This window comes from Lepus europaeus, chromosome 20 (genome assembly GCF_033115175.1).
Source record: "Lepus europaeus isolate LE1 chromosome 20, mLepTim1.pri, whole genome shotgun sequence".
Lineage (NCBI taxonomy): Eukaryota > Metazoa > Chordata > Mammalia > Lagomorpha > Leporidae > Lepus > Lepus europaeus.
The window spans coordinates 15,177,844-15,198,496 of record NC_084846.1 but is presented as its reverse complement, the minus strand read 5'-3'; the positions used below and the strand labels follow the sequence as shown (position 1 = coordinate 15,198,496).

The 20,653-nt window shown below is 58.1% G+C and overlaps 1 pseudogene; it reads right to left on the bottom strand.

Annotated features, from left to right (window-relative positions):
• Positions 1–255: 255 nt before the first annotated feature.
• LOC133749343 (E3 ubiquitin-protein ligase TRIM33-like) lies at positions 256–20,651 on the bottom strand (annotated as a pseudogene).
• Between the last annotated feature and the right edge of the window lie 2 nt (positions 20,652–20,653).

The following is a 20,653-nucleotide window of genomic DNA, read 5'->3' as shown; positions in this document are numbered from 1 at the left end:
GCCAGGTGCTTCCTCCTGGTCTCCCATGCAGGTGCAGGGCCCAAGGACTTGGGCCATCTTCCACTGCCTTCCTGGGCCATAGCAGAGAGCTGGCCTGGAAGAGGGGCAACTGGGACAGAATCCGGCGCCCCAACCGGGACTAGAACCCGGTGTACCAGCGCCGCAAGGCGGAGGATTAGCCTGTTGAGCCACGGCGCCGGCCGGTGAAAATGTTTTAAAATTTTGAATGATTGGCTCCACTTGAAGGTTACCTTTCTAAATTCTTTGCTGTTCAAATGGAGTCTTTTTAAGTTCCTCAATGTATGATACAGAATTACAACACAAGGCTGCTGAGCCCTGTTTGAAGGTTTAATTCATATCTCTAGGCTCAATTTCACATGATTTTCCAGGATTATTAATGTGTCCAATCACTCTCTAAATGCAGGTCAGCTGAGAGAGGTAGTATCCAAATACTCCCAGGACTGTTCAACATGCAGGCACTCCTCCTGTCATCCCTGTCTTCTCTTGTTTAACAGTTCTTGAAAAGCTGCAGTTTCCTCTTCACTCCCAGGTTCTTGCCTGATCCTCACTTGGTCATATTTGAAACTAAGACTTGTCTTCTCAGTGGTTCTTCCTGATGATCCACAGCTGCCTGACTGCCAGTACTAGAGGTGCTAGGTCTCTCAGGTGTGAGAGAACTGGATAAGCCTGATGATCCCAGAGCAGAGGGTACTGGGGTAGGATTGTAGCTTGTGGGGTAGGTGACTGCCCGAGAAGATGCATCTACTTAGCCAATATCTTCCACATGGATGGGTGGAATATCTGGCAGTAATGGAAGGTTTTCTGGATTGGAAACTGAGGGTATTAGCTCTATTGCTGTAACAGATGGGCTGCTGAGACTTCCATAGTTGCTGTAGCAGGTGTTGTGGGACTGATTGTGGTGTTGTGTACTGGAATGACAGGAAAGGGTCCAGTAGGCCCTGGGTTTGGGTGCTGCTTTGGAAGGTGTGACTGCATCATGGAATACTGAGGGCTGCTGTGCCTGGGTCTCTCATATTCGGACGGCATTCTGAGTCAGTGTCATCTGATGGGTTTGAAAACCGCCACAGTTCATGTTGCTTCTCTGCGTTGATTTCACACTGATCAATCTTGCAGGCTGTTGTAACATGTGAGGGACTGTTTGTCTAGGGTGCTGCTGTGTTGTTGTAGTTGATACAGGTGCTGTTGTTTGCTGCAGCCTCATCTGTTACAACTGCTGGTGTGTCTGTGCACACAATCATTGCATTGCTGGAGTTGAAGCTGTGCTAAATTAATCTGTCCATGAGTTTCATTGATGTCGATTGTCCCTGGAAGAACTTGGCCCAGTTACATTAGGGGTGTAACCAGGAGATGGCTTACTTTCTATTACAAGATTACCCGAATTAACCACATTCATAGCCCAGAAAATGGTATCACAATGGAAACGTATGTCTCCATTACTTGCAGGGACAGGGACAGGATCACATTTTGCTTTCAAAATGCTGGGGAGAAATCAGTCTCCTGCCGTACAGCAGTGCTGTGCCACTGCCACTAGCCATTGCCCAACTGGTGAAGTTCAGAACATGCTTGCTCTGCGGGGGTAGGCCTGTGATGTCACTCTGCTGCTGTAGTAACTTCATCTGTCATCCTTTTGTAACATTCTCTAGCTGCTGTAAGAGATTTTCCTTTCTTGTTAATTTCATTGATAAAGGTGAATGTGGCCAGTGTAGGTTCCTGCTCTATTCATTTGTTAGTCTTATTTATTTATTCTCTTCTATTCTGCACCTGAGTAGCTGTGAAAAGAACATAATTCTTCTGAAGAAGCTCAACCAGGAAATTCTCAATTGCAGCTTTCCGATTTTGGAAAATTTCTTCCAAGAACTAAAACCTATGTTCTTTGTGCTCCAATAGCTGGCAGTCTCTCTATATCAGTGTGTCACAAGTTTCATGGAAAGGTGTCCACCACTTTTTGTGTACAGAACAGGAAAGGCGCTGGCCAGATGTTGCAGCAGACTCTGAGACATCTTTCTTTCCTGATCAAGCCTTCTTTAGTGAAATTTACTCTTTGAAGGGCTTCCATGTGGGTCTTACAGAGCCACTCCACATCCTACACAGAAGCCAACTTCACCTGCACCGTCTTCACTACTGTCTCAGGTCTGATTTCTCATCAGAACTGCGGGGCACTTCGGACGCGTCTCTCACAAAACAAAGGTCCACAGGGTCTGTCTGGGCACCAGCTTACACCAGCCTGCTGGCTGGGCATGCTGAGCTGCGCCTGGGTTCTGGCCAGTAGCACTGGCAGCAGCGTGGGCTCCGCCTCACACAGGCTTTGCAGGCTCTGTGGAGTTACAGCGCTGGTGTCCAGAAACAAGAAGAGGACTCCCCAGGGACCCGAGCAGGGGTTGAGGCCAGACCTGTGGCCATCATCGTCGTTGTCCCCGTCTTTGTCCCCCTCCACTGCGCTCTGCACTCTGGCCCTGCCGCCCTCCCCTCCCCCTCTTCCTTCCTCCCCTCCTCCCTCCCCCCCCTTCTCTCCTCTCCCCTTCCTCCCCTCCACACCGCAGCCTGGCCCCTGGTGCACAAGGAAGGCAGCCAAAAGCACCTGAAGCAGAGCAAGCAACCAGCGAGCACTCCTGCTCCCTGATGCAGAAGTTTATCCTTACAAACCCTCCTCTTGGTAGCACTTTTCAGTGTCCTCTGGCTTCCATTTCCATTTGTCAGAACATTTTTAATTTCCATCTTAATTTCTTCCTTGATGCAATGGCTGTTCCTGAGAAAGCTGTTTAATATCCATGTATTCACGTGGTTCCTTAAGTTTTTCCTGCCATTTATTTCTGGTTTTATTGCGTTGTCATCTGAAAAGACACTCCATGTGAGTTCAATGTTTGAGGAACTATTGCCACTCGCCCTACCTTGTGATCTACCATGGAGAATGCAGCTGTGGGAGCTGGTGTTCCGCAGAGGTCCCTTGGCTCCGCTGATCTAGGAGGAAGCTGGACTCCACTGCCTCCTGGTTGATTTTCTGTCCCTTTTGGAAAGTGAGAGGCTAACTGTCCTACAGTTACTGTCCTGGACTTTGCCTCTCTTTTTGGGTTCAGCAGTGTTTGCTCTATAAATTGGGAGGCTCTGATGCTGGGTACACATATGTCTACAACTGTGGTTTCCTCCTGCTGAATTCACCCCTTTATTGTAAAATAATTGTTTTCCTTATCTCCCTCTCTCTCTCTTTTAAAAGGTTATTTATTTGAGAGACAGAGTTACAGAGAGAGAGGAGAGGTCTTCCATCAACTGGTTCACTCCTCAAATGGCCACAATGGCCAGAGATGGGCTGATCCAAAGCCAGGAGCTTCTTCTGGGTCTCCCACATGGGTGCAGGGGCCCAAGGATTTGGGCCATCTTCTACCACTTTTCCAGGGCATAACAGAGAGATGGGTTGGAAGTGGAACAGCTGGGACACAAATGGGCACTATATGCGATGCCTGGGTGGAGGCTTAGCATACTATGCCACAGAGCTGACCTCTTTCCTGGTCTCTTATTACTGCTTTTGATTTAATGTATATTTTATTTATTATAGAAGTGTGACTATTCCTGCTTTGTTTTCGGTTCCAAGGAACATATAAGGAATATACTGCTCCATTCTTTCTCTTTCACTCTGTACTTGTTCTTAGGTGTGTGCAGGGAGTGTCCTAAATGTATAATGTAGTTGGGTCTTGCCTTTTTTTTTTTACCCAATCACTTTATGTCTTTTGATCAATGAATTTAATCCATCTAAATTTAAGACAATACTGAGAGATAAGGCTTTATTATTGACATTTTGATATTTATTTTATACTTCTATTCTATTTCATCTTTTCTTCTTTTTTTTTTATTTTTAAATTTAACTTTATTTATTTCTTTTTTTTTTTTAATTTAACTTTTATTTAATGAATATAAATTTCCAAAGTATAGCTTATGGGTTACAATGGCTTCCCCCCTCCCATAACTTCCCTCCCGCCCGCTACCCTCCCCTTTCCCGCTCCCTTTCCCCTTCCATTCATGTAAAGATTCATTTTCAATTCTCTTTGTATACAGAAGATCAGTTTAGTATATATTAGGTAAAGATTTCAACTTTTTGCCCATATAGCAACATCAAGTGAAAAAACTACCATTGGATTACTAATTATAGCATTAAATAGCAATGTACAGCACATTAAAGACAGAGATCCTACATAATTTTTTTTTTCAAATTAATTAATTTTCTATGCCATTTCCATTTTAACACCAGGTTGTTTTTTTTTTTTTTCATTTCCAATTCTCTTTATATACAGAAGATCACTTCAGTATATAATTAGCAAAGACCTCATCAGTCTGCACCCACACAGAAACACAAAGTATAAAAATACCGTTTCAGTACCAGTCATAGCATCACTTGGCTTTAGACGACACATTAGGGACAGATCCCACATGGGGTGTAAGTACACAGTGACTCCTGTTGCTGATTTAACAATTTGACACTCCTGTTCATGGCGTCAGTAATCTCCCTAGGCTCTAGTCATGAGTTGCCAGGGCTATGGAAGCCTTTAGAGTTCGCTGACTTTGATCTTATTCCGATAGGGTCATAGTCAAAGTGGAGGTTCTCTCCTCCCTTCGGAGAAGGGTACCTCCTTCTTTGATGGCCCCGTTCTTTCCACTGGGATCTCACTCACAGAGATCATTCATTTAGGTCTTTTTTTTTTTTTTCCATGATATCTTGGCTTTCCATGCATGCTATACTCTCATGGGCTCTTCATCCAGATCTGAATGCCTTGAGGGCTGATTCTGAGGCCAGAGTGTTGTTTAGGACATCTGCCATCCTATGAGTCTGCTGTGTATCCCACTTCCCATGTTGGATCTTTCTCTCCCTTTTTGATTCTATCAGTTAGTATTAGCAGATACTTGTCTTGTTTGTGTGATCTCTTTGAGTCTTAGACCTATCAGAGCTATCAATTGTGAGCTGAAATTGGTCACTTGGACTAGTGCGATGGCATTGGTACATGCCATCTTGATGGAATTGTGTTGGAATCCCCTGGCACGTTTCTAACTCCACCATTTGCGGCCAGTCCGATTGAGCATGTTCCAAATTGTTCATCTCCTCCCTCTCTTTTTCCACTCTTAGATTTAACAGGGATCACTTTTCAGTTAAAATTTAAACACCTAAGAATAATTGTGTGTTAATTACTGAGTTCAACCAATAGTACTAGAACAACAACAATAACAACAAATACTAAAATGGATAAAGTATTACATTGTACATCTAAAGTCAGGACAGGAGCTGATCAGTTCATTGTTGCTTATAGTGTCCATTTCACTTAACAGGTTTCCCCTTTGGCACTCAGTTGTCACCGATCAGGGAAAACAAATGATATTTTTCTCTTTGGGTCTGGCTTAATTCACTCAGCATGATGTTTTCCAGATTGCTCCATCTTGTTGCAAATGACTGGGTTTCGTTGTTTCTTACTGCTGTATAGTATTCTATGGAGTACATGTCCCATAATTTCTTTATCCAGTCTACTGTTGATGGGCATTTGGGTTGGTTCCAGGTCTTAGCTATTGTGAATTGAGCATCTTTTCTTCTTCTCTCACAATCTTCCTTTGTGGGTAAGTGATTTTCTGGAGTAGTATGCTTTGATTCCTTGCTTGTTATTTTTGACAAATCGATTATTGATTTTTGCTTTATGGTTTCTGTAGTGCTAAAAAACATTTCATGTTAACAAACTATTTTGAAAATACAACAATTAACATTGCTTGTAAAAATGGGAAGAGAATTTTTAAAAGAGATAAATATCTTAGTATTTAGAAATGTACACTTGCACTCCATTCCTCCCCATATTTTGAATTTTTGATGTTCCACTTTATCTTTCTCTATATTGCATGTTTCTTAAGATATTAATATATTTATTATCAACTTTTGCTATTTACTTCATAATGAAGATATTAATGTTTCAACCACCAAGCTTACACTATTAGAATATTCTGAATTTGTCTTTATCACTACTTGTTTTTTAAAATGTTATTTAATTATTGGTAGACTTACAGAGAGAGAGGGAGGGAAAGGTCTTCCATCCCCTAGTTCACTCCCCAAATGGCTGCAAAACAGCTGGAGTTGGGCCGATCTGAATCAAGGAGCCAAGAGCTTCTTCTGGGTCTCCCATGTGAGTGTAGGGGCCCAAGCACTTGGGCCATTCCCTACTGCTTTCCCAGGCCATAGCAGAGAGCTGGATCAGAAGAGGAGCAGCAAGGACACGAACTGGCACCTACATGGGATGCTGGTGCTGCAGGTGGAGGTTTAGCCCACTATGCCATAGAACTGACCCCTAACGACTCTTATTAGACTGTTTTCTATCTATCTTCTGGTATTATATTCTTACTCATCAGTATCACTTTCTTTCAGTTTGAACAACTCCCTTCAGCATCTCATGTAAGATTTAGCTGTGATACATTCTCTCAGCTTTTGTTGGTCTTTCATTCATATCTAAAGGAAAACTTTGGTTGGTACAATGCTGTTGAAAGGCAGTTCTGTGAAAGTGTCATCCTGTTTCCACCTGGCCTGTGAAGTTTCAGCTGGAAGTTTGCAGTCATGTGAATTGGGACCCCTTATATCCTATTTGTTCCTTTTCTTGCAGATTTTCTTTTTTTAGTGAGAGATCTTTTTTTAAAAAGACTTATTTTGTTTCTTTGAAAGTCAGAGTTACACAGAGAGAGGAGAGACAGAGAGAGCGGGGCTGGGCTCTGGAGGGTGAGGAGGGGGCAGGACTTGGCCCTGGACAGTGAGGAGGAGAGCACAGCCTGGCATTGGAGGATGGAGAGGGGAATGGGGCTGGCCCTGGAGGATGAGGAGGGGAGCAGTTCCCGGCCCTGAAGGGCAAGGAGGGGAGTGTGGCCAGCCTTGAAGGGCAAGGAGGGGAGTGGGCCTGGCCCTGGAGTGCGAGGAGGGGACCAGGGCCATCCCTGGAGGGTGAGGAAAGGAGCAGAGCCTGGCCCGGTAGGATGGAGAAGGGAGAGGGGCGTGCCCTAGAGGGTTAGGTAGGGAGCAAGGCCAGGCCAGGCCCATGCCCCTCCGTGCCTCTAGAGCCTGCTCCCATCAGGCATAGTAGGGTGGCCACTGCCCTGCCTGAATGGAGTGGTTCCTGGCCCTGGAGGGTAAGAGTTGGAGCAGGGCTGGCCCTGGAGGGTGGCCAGGGCTGCACCTCAGGGGAGTAGGGCCTGTCTCTGCAGGGCAAGGAGGTGAGTGGGGCCAGCCCTAGAGGGTGAGGAGGGGAGCAGGGCTGGACCCTGGATGGTGGCCAGGTCCGCACCTGAAGGGAACAGTTCCTGGCGCTGGAGGTCAAGAAGGGGAGCCTGGCTGGCCATGGAGGGTGAGAAGGGTCTGGCATTGGAAGATGGAGAGGGGAGCATGGTGGCCCTGGAGGGTGAGGAGGGGAGCAAGGCCAGCCCAGGAGGGTGAGGAGGGGAGCAGGGCCTGGTGCTGAAAGGCAAGGAAAGGAGCGGGGTGGCCCTTGAGGGTGCCCAGGGCCATTCCTGAGGGGAGCAGGGCCTGGCCTGGCTCTGGCAGGCAAGGAGGAGAGCAGAGCCTGGCCCTGGAGGGTGGCCAGTGCCATGCCTGATGGGAGCAGGGCCTCGCTCTGGAGGGCAAAGAGGGGAGGGGGGCTTGGTCCTAGAGAGCAAGGTGGAGAGCAGGGCTAGGCCCTGGAGGGCTAGGAGGGGAGCATGGCCCGTCCTGGAGAGCGAGCAGGGCCTGGCATTGGAGGATGGAGAGGGGAGCTGGGTGGACCCTGGAGGGCAAGGAGGGGAGCGGGGCCTGGCTGTAGGGTAGCCAGCAATGCGCCTGAGGGGAGTATGGCCTGGTCTGGAGGCCGAGGAAGGGAGCAGGCCTGGTCCTGGAGTGTGAGGAGGGGAGCCAGGCCATCCGTGGAGGGTGAAGAGGGGAGTGGGCCTGGCCCTGTTGTGCAATGAACAGAGCAGGGCCAGGGCCTGGAAGGTGAGGATGACAGCAGGGTCTGGCTCTGGCAGGCAAAGAGGAGAGCACAGCTATCAGGCATGACACAAGGGCCTCACTCTGGAGGGCGAGTAGGGGAGCGTGCCTGGCCCTGGAGAGCAAGAAGCAGAGCAGGGCCAGCCCTTGAGGGCAAAGAGGGGAACGGGGCTTGGTCCTGGAGGGTTAGGTGGGGAGCAGGGCCCAGCCATGGAGCAACGAGGGGAGCAGGGCCTGGCTCTGGCAGGGAAGGAGAAGAGCAGAGCCTGGCTCTGGAGGGTGGCCAGTGCTATGCCTGATGGGAGCAGGCTCTAGAGGCACGGAGGGGCATGGGCCTGGCCTGCCCTGGAGTGCAAGGAGTGGAACATGGCCGGCCCTGGAGAGCAAAGAGGGGAGCAGGGCCTTTCCTGGAGGGCAAGGAGGAGAGCAGGGTCAGGCCCTGGAGGAGGGCCAGAGCCCTGCCTGAGTGGAGTGGTGCCTGGCCCTGGAGGGTAAGGAGGGGAAAGGGGCCTAGCCCAGGATTTGGCCAGTGCTGTGCCTGAGGGAGCATGGCCGGGTTTTGGAGGGTAGAAAAGGCTGTGCACTAAGGGAGCAGGGCCACCTCTGGAGTGCAAGGAGGGGAGCAGGGCCAGCCCTGGAGGGCAGGCAGGCCCTGGCATTGGAGGATGGAGAGGGGTGTGGGGCGGGCCCTGGAGGGTGAGATGGGGAGTTTGGTTGGGCCCTGGGTGGTATGCAGGGCACTGCCTGAGGGGAGCTGGGCCTTGCCATAGAGGGCAAGCTGGGGGCTGAGCTGGGCTATGAGGGTGGCCAGAGCCACGCCTGAGGAGAGAAGGGCCTGGCTCTAGAGTGCAAGGAACAGAGCGCGGCCAGCCCTGGAGGGTGAGGAGAGGAGGGCCTGGCCCTGGAGGGCAGGGAACTGAGCGGGGCAGACACTTGAGGGTGGCCAGGACAGTGCCTGTGGAGAGCAGAGCCTTCATCTGGAGGGCGAGGAGGGGAGCAGGCCTGGCCCTGGAGTCCAATGAGCCCAGCAGGGTCAGCCCTGGAGGGTGAGGAGGGGTGCAGGGCCTGGCCCTGGAGGGCAGCGAGCCTGTGCCTCAGGAGAGCAGGGCCGGGGTGGCCAGGGCTGCACATGAGGAGAGCAGTTCCTGGCCTAGAGGGCTAGGAAGGGAGCATGGCTGGCCCTGGAGGGCGACCAGGGCTGGCACTGGAGGATGGAGAGGGAAGCGGGCTGGGCCTTGAGGGCAAGGAGGGGAACAGGGCCTTGCACTGGAGGGCAGGAAAATGGAGCAGGGCCGGAGCTTGAAGGTGGCCAGGGCAGCACCTGTGGAGAGCAGAGCCTGGCTAGGAGGGGGAGGAGGGGAGTGGGCCTGGCCCTGGAGTGTGGCCAGTGCCATGACTGATGGGAGCAGGGCCTCGCTCTGGAGGGCAAGGAGGGGAGTGGGCCTGGGCCTGGAGTGTGAGGAGCCAAGCCAGGGGGCCAGCCCTGGAGGGTGAGGAGGGGTGCAGGGCCTGGCGCTGGAGGGTAGCAAGGCCTGTGCCTCAGGAGAGCAGGGCCAGTCTTGGAGGATGGAGAGGGGAGTGGGGCGTTCCCTGGAGGGTGAGGAGGGAGCAGGGGCCAGGCCCTGGAAGTAGCCAGGGCTGCACATGAGGAGAGCCGTTCCTGGCCTAGAAGGCTAGGAAAGCAGCATGGCTGGCCCTGGAGGGCAAACAGGGCCTGGCACTGGAGGATGGAGAGGGGAGCGGGGCCAGACCTGGAGGGCAAGAAGGGGAGCAGTGCCTGGCCTTGGAGGGCAGGGAATGGAGCAGGGTCGGCCCTTGAAGGTGGCCAGAGCAGCACCTGTGGAGAGAAGAGCCTGGCTCTAGAGGGTGAGGAGGGGAGTGGGACTGGCCCTGGAATGTGGCCAGTGCCGTGCCTGATGGGAGCAGGGCCTCACTCTGGAAGGCGAGGAGGGGAGTGGGCCTGGGCCTGGAGGCCAAGGAAGTGAGCAGGTGCTGACACTGGAGGGTAAGTAGCAGAACAAGGTCAGGCCCTGGAGGGTGGCCAGGGCCTTGCCTGAGTGTAGTGGTGCTTGGTGCTGGAGGGTATGTTCGGGAGCCGGGTCTGGCCCAGGAAGGTGGTCAGGGCTGTGCGTGAAGAAGCAGGGCCTGATTCTAGAGGGTGAAAAAGAGCGTGGATGCCTCTGCAATGCAAGAAGGGAAGTGGGGCCAGGCACTGGAGGCAAGGAGGGGAGTATGGCAGTCCCTGGAAAGTGAACAGGACCTGGCATTGGAGGATGGAGAGGGGAGAGGGGGTTGGCCCTGCAGTGTTTGGACAGAAGCAGGGCCAGCCATGGAGGGTGAGGAGGGGAGTAGGGGTGGCCATTGAGGGTGCCCAGGGCCACGCCTGAGTGGATCAGGGCCTGGCTCTGGCAGGCAAGGAGGAGAGTTGGCCTGGCCCTGGAGAGTGGCCAGGGCTGTGCCTGAAGAAGCAGGCCCTGGTTCTGGAGGGTGGAAAAGAGCGTGCATGCATCTGGAGTGCAAGGAGGGAAGTGGGGCCAGGCTCTGGAGGCTAGGAGGGGTGTATGGCCATCCCTGGAGAGTGAGCAGGGCCTGGCATTGCAGGATGGAGAGGTGAGAAGGGGGTGGGCCTTGGAGTGTGTGGACAAGAGCAGGGCCATCCCTGGAGGGTGAGGAGGGGAGCAGGGCCTGGCCCTGGAAGGCAGGGAAAGGAGCGGGGGCGGTCCTTGAGGGTGCCCAGGGCTGCGCCTGAGTGGAGCAGGGCCTAGCTCTGGCAGGTAAGGAGAAGAGTCGGGCCTGGCAATGGAGAGTGGCCAGTGCCGTGCCTGATGGGAGCAGGGCCTCCATCTGGAGGGCGAGGAGGGGAGATGGCCTGGGCCTCGAGTGTGAGGAGCCAAGTGGGGCCAGCCCTGGAGGGTGAGGAGGGGTCCAAGGCCTGGCCCTGGAGGGCAGTGAGGCCTGTGCCTCAGGAGAGCAGGGCTGGCCTTGGAGGGTGGGGAGGGGAGCGAGGCCAGCCATGGAGGGTGAGGAGGGGAGTGGGGATAGGCCCTGGAGGTGTCCAGAGCCACATCTGAGAGGAGCAATTCCTGGCTCTGGTGGTCAAGAAGGTAAAATGGCCAGTCCTGGAGGGCAAGCAGGGACTGGCATTGGAGGTTGGAGAGAAGAGCTGGGCTGGCCCTGGAGGGCAACGAGGGGAGTGGGGCCTGGTCCTGGAGGGTAGCCAGCACCGCACCTGAGGGGAGCAGGGCCTGGCTCTGGAGAGTGAGGTAGGGAGCAGACCTGGTCCTAGCATGTGAGGAGTATAGTGGGGTTAGCCCTGGAGGGTGTGGATGGGGGCAGGGCCTGGCCCTGAAGGGCAGGGAACAGAGCAGGGCAGGCCCTTGGAGGTGGCCAGGGCAATGCCTGAGGAGAACAGAGCCTGATCTGGAGGGGGAGGAGGGGAACAGGCCTGGCCCTGGAGGGCAGCGAGGCCTGTGCCTCGGGAGAGCAGGGCCAGCCCTGGAGGATGAGGACGGGAGTGAGGCCAGCCCTAGGGGGTGAGGAGAGGAGCAGGGGCCAGGTCCTGGAGGTGCCCAGAGCTGCACCTGAGGGGAGCAGTTCCTGGCTCTGGTGGTCAAGAAGGGAAAAGGGCTGGCCCTGGAGAGCGAGCAGGGCATGGCATTGGAGGATGAAGGGGGCGGGGGCCCTGCAGTGTTTGGACAGGAGCAGGGACAGCTATGGAGGGTAAGGAAGGGAGCAGGGCCTGGTCTTGGAGTGCGAGGAGGAGAGCGGGGCCATCCCTGGAGGGTGAGGAGGGGTGCACGGCCTGGCTCTGGAAGGTGGCCAGTGCCATTCCTGATGGGAGCAGGGCCTCACTCTGGAAGGCGAGGAGGGGAGTGGACCTGGGCCTGGAGGCCAAGGAACTGCGCAGGTGCTGACCCTGGAGGGTAAGTAGCGGAGCAGGGTTAGGCCCTGGAGGGTGGCCAGGGCCTTGCGTGAGTGTAGTGGGGCATGGTCATGGAGGCTGTATATGGGAGTGTGGTCTGGCCCAGGAAGGTGGTCAGGGCTGCAGCTGAAGAAGCAGGGCCTGATTCTGGAGGGTGGAAAAGAGCGGAAGTGCAAGGAGGGAAGTGGGGCCAAGCCCTGGAGGGCTAGGAGGGGAGCAGAGCATGGCCTGGCATTGGAGGATGGAGAGGGGAGCTGCGGTGGCCCTGGAGGGCAAAGAGGGGAGTGGGGCTTGGCCCTGAAGGGTAGCCAGCACCGCGCCTGAGGGGAGCAGAGCCTGGCTCTGGAGGGCGAGGAGGGGAGTGGGCCTGGGCCTCGAGTGTAAGGAGCCAAGCGGGGCCAGCCCTGGAGGGTGAGGAGGGCAGCGAGGCCTGTGCCTCAGGAGAGCAGGGCCGGCCCAGGAGGATGGTGAATAATGGGGAGGGCCCTGGACCTTGAGGAATTGAGCTGGGGCCAGGCCCTGGAGGTGGCCAGGGCCACACCTGAGGGGAGCAGTTCCTGGCTTTGGAGGTCAAGAAGGGGAGCGTGGCCAGCCCTGGAGGTCGGGCAGGGCCTGGCATTGGAGGATGGAGAGAGGAGCTGGCCCAGCACCGGAGGTCAGAGGGGAGTGGGGCCTGGTCCTGGAGCATAGCCAGCACCATGCCAGAGGGGAGAATTTCCAGGCTCTGTAGGGCGAGGAGGGTGTGGGCCTGGCACAGAGCAGTACAAGCACTGGAGGGTGAGGAGGGGAGCAGGACTCAGGACTAGAGGTGGCCAGTGCCACATCTGAGGGGAGCAGTTCCTGGTCCTGGAGGGCTAGGAGGGTGCATGGCCCGCCCTGGAGGGCTAGCAGGGCCTGGCATTGGAGGATGGAGAAGGGAACAGGGCCGGGCCTGGAGGACAAAGAGGGGAGTGGGGCCTTTCACTGGAAGGCAGGGAACGGAACAGGGCTGGCCCTTGAAGGTTACCAGGGCAGCACCTATGGAGAGCAGAGCCTGGCTCTGGAGGGCGAGGATGGGTGTGGTTCCAGGCCCTGGAGCTGCCTAGGGCTGCAGCTGTGGGGAGCAGTTCATGGCTCTGGAGGTCAAGAAGGGAAAATGGCCACCCTGGAGGGTGAGCAGGGCCTGGCATTGGAGGATGGAGAGGGGAGAGAGGGGCTGGCCCTGTAGTGTTTGGATAGGAGCAGGGCCAGCCATGGAGGGTGAGGAGGAGAGCAGGGCCTGGCACTGGAGGGCAAGGAAAGGAGTGGGGCTGGACTTGAGGGTGCCCAGGGTTGTGCCCAAGTGGCACAGGGCCTGGCTCTGGCAGGCAAGGAGGAGAGTTGGGCCTGGCCCTGGAGAGTGGCCTGTGCCCTGCATGGTGGGAGCAGGGCCTCGCTCTGGAGGGCAAGGAGAGGAGTGGGCCTGGGCCTGGAGTGCGAGGAGCCAAGCGGGGCCAGCCCTGGAGGGTGAGGAGGGGTGCCGGGCCTGACCCTGGAGGCAGCGAGGCCTGTGCCTCAGGAGAGCAGGGCTGGCCCTGGAGGGTGAGGAGGGGAGCAAGGCCAGCCCTGGAAGGTGAGGAGGGAAGCAGGGGCCAGGCCATAGAGGTGTCCAAGGCCACACCTGAGGGGAGCAGTTCCTGGCTCTGGAGGCCAGTAAGGGAAAATGGCCAGTCCTGGAGGGTGAGCAGGGACTGGCATTGGAGGATGAATAGGTGGGCAGGGGGCCCTGCCCTGCAGTGTTTGGACAGGATCAGGGCCAGCAATGGAGGGTGAGGAAGGGAGCAGGGCCTGGTATTGGAGTGCGAGGAGGGGAGCAGGGCCTGGCTGTGGAGGGCAAGGAAAGGAGCGGGCTGGCCCTTGAGGGTGCCCAGGGCTGGACCTGAGTGGAGCAGGGCCTGGCTATGGAAGGCAAGGAGGAGAGTGGGGCCTGGCCCAGGAGAGTGGCCAGTGCTGTGCCTGGTGGGAGCAGGGCCTCACTCTGGAGTGCGAGGAGGGGAGTGGGCCTGGTCCTGGAGGCCAAGGAAGTGACAGGGCCCTACCCTGGAGGGTAAGTAGTGGAGCAGGGTCAGGCCCTGGAGGGTGGCCAGGGCCTTGCCTGAGTGTAGTGGTGCTTGGTGCTGGAGGGTATGTTCGGGAGCCGGGTCTGGCCCAGGAAGGTGGTCAGGGCTGCAGCTGAAGAAGCAGGGCCTGATTCTGGAGGTTGTAAAAGAGCATGGATGCCTCTGCAATGCAAGAAGGGAAGTGGTGTCTGGCACTGGAGGCAAGGAGGGGAGTATGGCAGTCCCTGGAGAGCAAACAGGACCTGGCATTGGAGGATGGAGAGGGGAGAGGGGATTGGCCTTGTAGTGTTTGGACAGGAGCCGGCCAGCCATGGAGGGTGAGGAGGGGTGCAGGACCTGGCCCTGGTTGGCAAGGAAAGGAGCGGGGCTGGCCCTTGAGGGTACCCAGGGCCACATCTGAATGGAGCATGGCCTGGCTCTGCAGGCAAGGAGGAGAGTTGGGCTGGCCTAGAGAGTAGCCAGTGCCGTGCATGATGGGAGCATTGCTAGGCTCTGGAGGGCGAGGAGGGGAGTGGGCCTGGGCCTGGAGTACTAGGAGCCAAGTGCTGCCAGCCCTGGAGGGTGAGGAAGGGAGCAGGGGCCAGGCCCTGGACTTGCCAAGGGCTGCACCTGAGGGGAGCAATTCCTGGTTCTGGAGGTCAAAAAGGGAAAATGGCCGGCTCTGGAAGGCAAGCAGGGCCTGGCATTGGAGGATGAAGAGGGGAGGAGAGTGTGCCCTGGAGTGTTTGGACAGGAGCAGGGCCAGCAATGGAGGGTGAGGTGGGGAGCAGTGCCTGGCCCTGGAGGGCAAGGAAAGGAGTAGGTCTGGCCCTGGAAGGTGCCCAGGGCCGTGCCTAAGTGGAGTAGGACCTGGCTCTGACAGGCAAGGAGGAGAGTGGGGCCTGGCCCTGGAGGGTAGCCAGTGCCGTTCCTGATGGGAGCATTGCCAGGCTCTGGAAGGCAAGGAGGGGAGTGGGCCTGGCCCTGGAGTCAAGGAGCAGGGCCACCCCTGGTGGGTGAGGAGGGGAGCAGGGGCCAGGCCCTAGAGGTGGCCAGGGCTGCACCTTAGGGGAGCAGTTCCTGGCCCTGGAGGGCTAGGAGGGGAGCATGGCCAGCCCTGGAGGGCTAGCAGGGCCTGGCATTCTCCAATGGAGAGGGGAGCAGGGCCTGGCACTGGAGGGTGGACAGTGCTGTGCGTGATGGGAGCAGGGACTCACTCTGGAGGGTGAGGACTGGAGTGGGCCTGGGCCTGGAGGTCAAAGAAGTAAGCAGGGCCTGATCCTGGAGGGTAAGTAGCAGAACAGGGTCAGGCCCTGGAGGGTGGCCAGGGCTTTGCCTGATTGAATTGGTGCTTGGCGCTGGAGGGTATGTACGGGAGCGGGGTCTGGCCCAGGAGAGTGGCCAGGGCTGCAGCTGAAGAAGCAGGGCCTGATTCTGGAGGTTGTAAAAGAGCGTGGATGCCTCTGGAGTGCAAGGAGGGAAGTGGGGCCAGGCCCTGGAGGTGAGGAGGGGAGTATGGCCGTCACTGGAGAGAAAGCAGGGCTTGGCATTGGAGGATGGAGAGGGGAGCTGGGCCGGCCCTGGAGGTCAAAGAGGGGAGTGGGGCCTGGCCGTGGAGGGTCTCTAGCACCATGCCTGAGGGGAGCACTGCCAGGCTCTGAGGACGATGAGGGGTGTGGGCCTGGCCCTGGAGTCAAGGAACAGAGCAGGACCAGCACTGCAGGGTGAGGAGGGGAGAAGGGGTCTGGCCCTGGAGGGCTGGGAGGGGAGCATGGCCAGCCCTGGAAGGTGAGCAGGGCTTGGTTTTGGAGGATGGAGAGGGGAGCGGGGCCTTTCACTGAAAGGCAAGGAACGGAGCAGGGCAGTCCCTTGAAGGTGGCCAGGGCAGCACCTGTGGAGAGCAGAGCCTGATTCTAGAGGGCAAGGAGGGGAGTGGGCCTGGCCCTGGAGTGCGAGGAGCCAAGCAGGGCTAGTCCTATAGGGTGACAAGGGCTGCAGGGCCTGGTCCTAGAGGGCAGCGAGGCTGGCAGCGAGAGCAGGGCTGGCCTTGGAGGGTGAGGAGGAGAGCGAGGCCAGCCCTTGGGGGTGAGGAGGGGAGTGGGGGCCAGGTCTTGGAGGAGGTCAGGGCTGCACCTCAGGGAAGCAGTTCCTGGCTCTGGAGGTCAAGAAAGGAAAATGGCTGGCCCTGGAGGGTGAGTAGGGCCTGGCATTGAAGGATGTAGAGGGGAACTGGGCCGGCCCTAGAGGGTAAGGAGGGGAGCTGGGCCTGGCCCTGGAGGGCAGGCAATGGAGCAGGGCTGGCCCTTGGTGGTGGCCAGGGCAGCAGCTATGGGGAGCAGAGCCTGGCTCTGGAGGGCAAGGAGGGGAGTAGGCCTGGGCTTGGAGTGCGAGGAGCCAAGTGTGCCCAGCCCTGGAGAGTGAGGAAGGGTGCTTGGCCTGGCCCTGGAGGGCAGCGAGGCCTGTGCCTCAGGAGAGCAGGGCTGGTCCTGGAGTGTGAGGAGCCAAGTGGGGCCAGCCCTGGAGGGTAAGGAGGGGAGCGGGGGCTAGGCCCTGGAGGTGCCCAGGGCCGCACCTGAGGGGAGCAATTCCTGGCTCGAGCAGGAACTGGCATTGGAGGATGGAGAGAGGAGCTGGGTGGACAGAGGAGGGCCAGGAAGGGAGCATGGCCGGCCCTTGAGAGCTAGCATGGCCTGGCATGGGAGGATGGATAGGGGAGAGGGGGGGCAGGCCCTGGAGTGTTTGGACAGAAGCAGGGCCAGCCATGGAGGGTGAGGAGGGGAGCAGGGCCTGGCCCTGGAGGGCAGCGAGGCCTGTGTGGCTCTGGAGGATGGGGAGCGGAGAGGGGCAGGCCCTCGAGGACCAGGATGGGAGCAGGTCCAGCACTGGAAGGTGAGGAGGAGAGCAGGGCCTTGCAGTGGAGGGCAGGTAGGGAGCAGGATCGGCCCTTGAACGTGCTCAGGGCCATGCCTGATGGGAGTAGGACCTGGCTCTGGCAGCCAAGAGGGAGAGTGGTGCCTGGCCCTGGAGGGCAGCCAGTGCCGTGCCTAATGGGAGCAGGGCCTCACTCTGTAGGGCGAGGAGGGGAGTGGCCCTGGCCCTGGAGTCAAAAAGCAATGCAGGGTCAGTCCTGGAGGGCCAGGATGGGAGCAGGGCCAGAAACAGGAGGGTAAGTAGCAGCGCAGGGTCAGGCCCTGGATGCTGGCAGGGCCCTGCCTGAATGGAGTGGGGCTTGACCTTAGAGGCTAAGAAGGGGTGTGGAGTCTTGCGCAGGAGGGTGGCCAGGGCTGCGCCTGAGGAAGCAGGGCCTGGTTCTGGAGGGTGGAAAAGAGCAGGATCACCTCTGGAATGCAAGGAAGATGTGTGGCCAGGCCGTGGAGGGCAAGGAGGGAAGCAGGGCCTGGCATTGGAGGGTGAGGAAGGCAGCAGGCCTAGTCTTAGAGTGCGAAGAGGGGAGCAGGGCCATCCCTGGACAGTGAAGAGGGGAGCAGGGCCTGGGCCTGGAGGGCAAGGAAAGGAGCAAGGCCCACCCTCGAGGGTAAGTAGCAGAGCAGGGTCAGGCCCTGGAGGGTGGCCTGGGTTTTGCTGAGTGGGGCTTGGCCCTGGAGGGTATTTAAGGGAGCGGGACTGGCCCAGGAGTGTGGCCAGGGCTGCGCCTGAGGAAGCAGGGGCTGGTTCTGGAGAGCGGGAAAGAGTGGAGCCAACTCTGGAGTACAAGCAATGATGTGGGGCCAGAATCTGGAGGCTTAGAGGGGAGTATGGCTGGCCCTGGAGAGCGAGCAGCGCCTGGCATTGGAGGTTGGAGAGGGGAGCTGGGCTGGCCCTGGAGGGTAAAGAGGGGAGTGGGGCCTGGCCCTGGAGGGTAGCCAGCACCACGCCTGAGGGGAGCAGGGCCTGGCTCTGGAGGGTGAGGATGGGAGCAGGCCTGGTCCTTGCATGTGAGGAGTGGAGTGGGGCCAGCCCTGGAGTGTATGGAGGGGTGCAGGACCTGGCCCTGAAGGAAAGGGTACAGAGTGGGATAGACAATTGAGAGTGGCCAGGGCAGTGCCTGTGGGGAGTAGAGCCTGGAACTGGAGTGCAAGGAGGGGAGCAGGCCCGGCCCTGGAGTGCGAGGAGCGGAGTGGGGGCCAGACCTGGAGGGTGAGGAGAGGAACAGGGCCTGGCCCTGGGGGGGGGCAGCGAAGCCTGTGCCTCAGGAGAGCAGCGCTGGCACTAGAGGATGCAGAGGGGAGCAGAGCGGGCCCTGGAGGGTGAGGAGGGGAGTGGGCCTGTGCCTGGAGTGTGAGAAGCCAAGCGGGGTCAGCCCTGGATGGTGAGGAGGGGTGCTGGGCCTAGTCCTGGAGGGCAGTGAGGCCTGTGCCTCAGGAGAGCAGGGCCGGGCTGGCCTTGCAGGGTTAGAAGGGGAACGAGGCCAGCCCTGGAGGGTGAAGAGGTCAGCACGAGCCAGGCAACATTTCTTGGCTCTGGAGGTCAAGAAGGGAAAATGGCTGGCCTTGGAGGGCGAGCAGAGCCTGGCATTGGAGGATGGAGAGGGGAGAGAGGGGTGGGCCCTGGAATGTTTGGACAGGAGCAGGGCCAGCCATGGAGGTGAGGAGGGGAACAGGGCCTGGTGCTGGAGGGCAAGGAGGAGAGTCAGGCCTGGCCCTGGAGAGTGGCCAGAGCCATGCCTGATGGGAGCAGGGCCTCGCTCTGGAGGGCGAGTAGGGGAGTGGGCCTGGCCCTGGAGGGCAGGGAACAGAGCAGGGCCGGCCTTTGAAGGTGGTCAAGGCAGCACCTGTGGAGAGCAGAGCCTGGTTCTAGAGGTCAAGAAGGGAAAATGGCCAGCTCTGGAGAGCGAGCAGGGCCTGGCATTGAAGGATGTAGAGGGGAACTGGGCCGGCCCTAGAGGGTAAGGAGGGGAGCAGGGCCTGGCCGTGGAGGGCAAGGAAAGGAACAGGCTGGCCCTTGAGGGTGCCCAGGGCTGGACCTGAGTGGAGCAGGGCCTGGCTATGGAAGGCAAGGAGGAGAGTGGGGCCTGGTCCAGGAGAGTGGCCAGTGCCGTGCGTGGTGGGAGCAGGGCCTCACTCTGGAGTGCGAGGAGGGGAGTGGGCCTGGGCCTGGCGTGCAAGCAGTGGAGCAGGGCTGGCCCTTGAGAGCAAAGATGGGAGGGGGGCCTGGTCGTAGAGGTCAAGGAGGGGGTCAGGGCCAGCCCTGGAGGGCTAGGAAGGGGCAGGACCTGGCACTGGAGGGTAAGTAGCAGCACAGGGTCAGGCCCTGGAGGGTGACCAGGGCCCTGCCTGAGTGGAGTGGGGCCTGGCCCTGGAGGGTAAGGAGGGGAGCATGTTCTTACCCAGGAGGGTGGCCAGGGCTGCTACCTGAGGAAGCAGGGGCTGGTTCTGGAGGGTGGAAAAGAGCAAGGATGCCTCTGGAGTGCAAGGAGTGATGTGGGGCCAGGCTCTGGAGGCTAGGAGGGGAACATGGCCAGCCCTGGAGAGCAAGCAGGGGCTGGCATTGGAGGATGGAGAGAGGAGCTGGGCAGGCCCTGGAGGGCAAAGAGGGGAGTGGGGCCCGGCCCTGGAGGGTAGCCAGCACCACGCCTGAGGGGAGCAGAGCCTGGCTCTGGAGGGTGAGGAGGGGAGCAGGCCTGGCTCTGGTGTCCGAGGAATGGAGTGGGGCCAGCCCTGGGGGTTGAGGAGGAGAGCAGGGCCTTGCACTGGAGGGCAAGTAAGGAGCGGGGCCGGCCCTTGAACGTGCCCAGGGCCGTGCCTGATGGTGGCAGGGCCTCACTCTGTAGGGTGAGGAGGGGAGTGGCCCTGGGTCTGGAGTCAAGAAGCAGAGCAGGGTCAGCCCTGGAGGGTGAGGAGGGGAGCGGGGGCCAGGCCCTGGAAATGGCCATGGCCGTTCCTGAGGGGAGCAGTTCCTGGCTCTGGAGGCCAAGAAGGGAAAATGGCCAGCCCTGGAGGGCCAAGAAGTGAGCAGGGCCAGGCACTTGAGGACAAGTAGCAGCAGAGCGTCAGGCCCTGGATGCTGGCCAAGGCCCTGCCTGAATGGAGTGGGGCCTGACCTTGGACGGTAAGAAGGGGAGCGGGATCTTGCCCAGGAGAGTGGCTAGGGCCATGCCTGAGGAAGCAGGCCCTGGTTCTGGAGGGTGGAAAAGAGCAGGGCCACCCCTGGAATGCAAGGAGGGGAGTGGGGCCAGGCCCTGGAGAACGAGCAGGGCCTGGCATTGGAGGATGGAGAGATGAGCTGGGCCGGCCCTGGAGGGCAATGAGGGGAGCAGGGCCTGGCTTTGGAAGGTGAGGAAGGCAGCAGGCCTGGTCTTGGAGAGCGAGGAAGGCAGAGGTCTTTACGTATGCCCACCTGTTACAGCCTGAGTTCATGCCAAGAGAACTCTGGGACCTGTGGGACCAATGCCTCCCACAGAGCAGAGAACAGGAGCCTTAGGTAGGTCCTGAGTATGCATGAGTTTGAGCCCCAAGAATGAGAGCTGTGAAAGGGGAGCTCAGAGCTTGCAATCCATTTCCCACCAAGAGTCCTGAACACCAGGTAGGGCTCTGAGCTGGGAACAGGAGGGAGCTGGGCAGGAGGACTGAGACCTGCTCTGTGCTCAGGGAACACAGCCACATCCATGAACTCGGCAAGGGTTGGAGGTACCCATAAGCATCGTCATCTGGTACTGGAAGAGGTCCATCCAGTCACTGAAGTGCATGA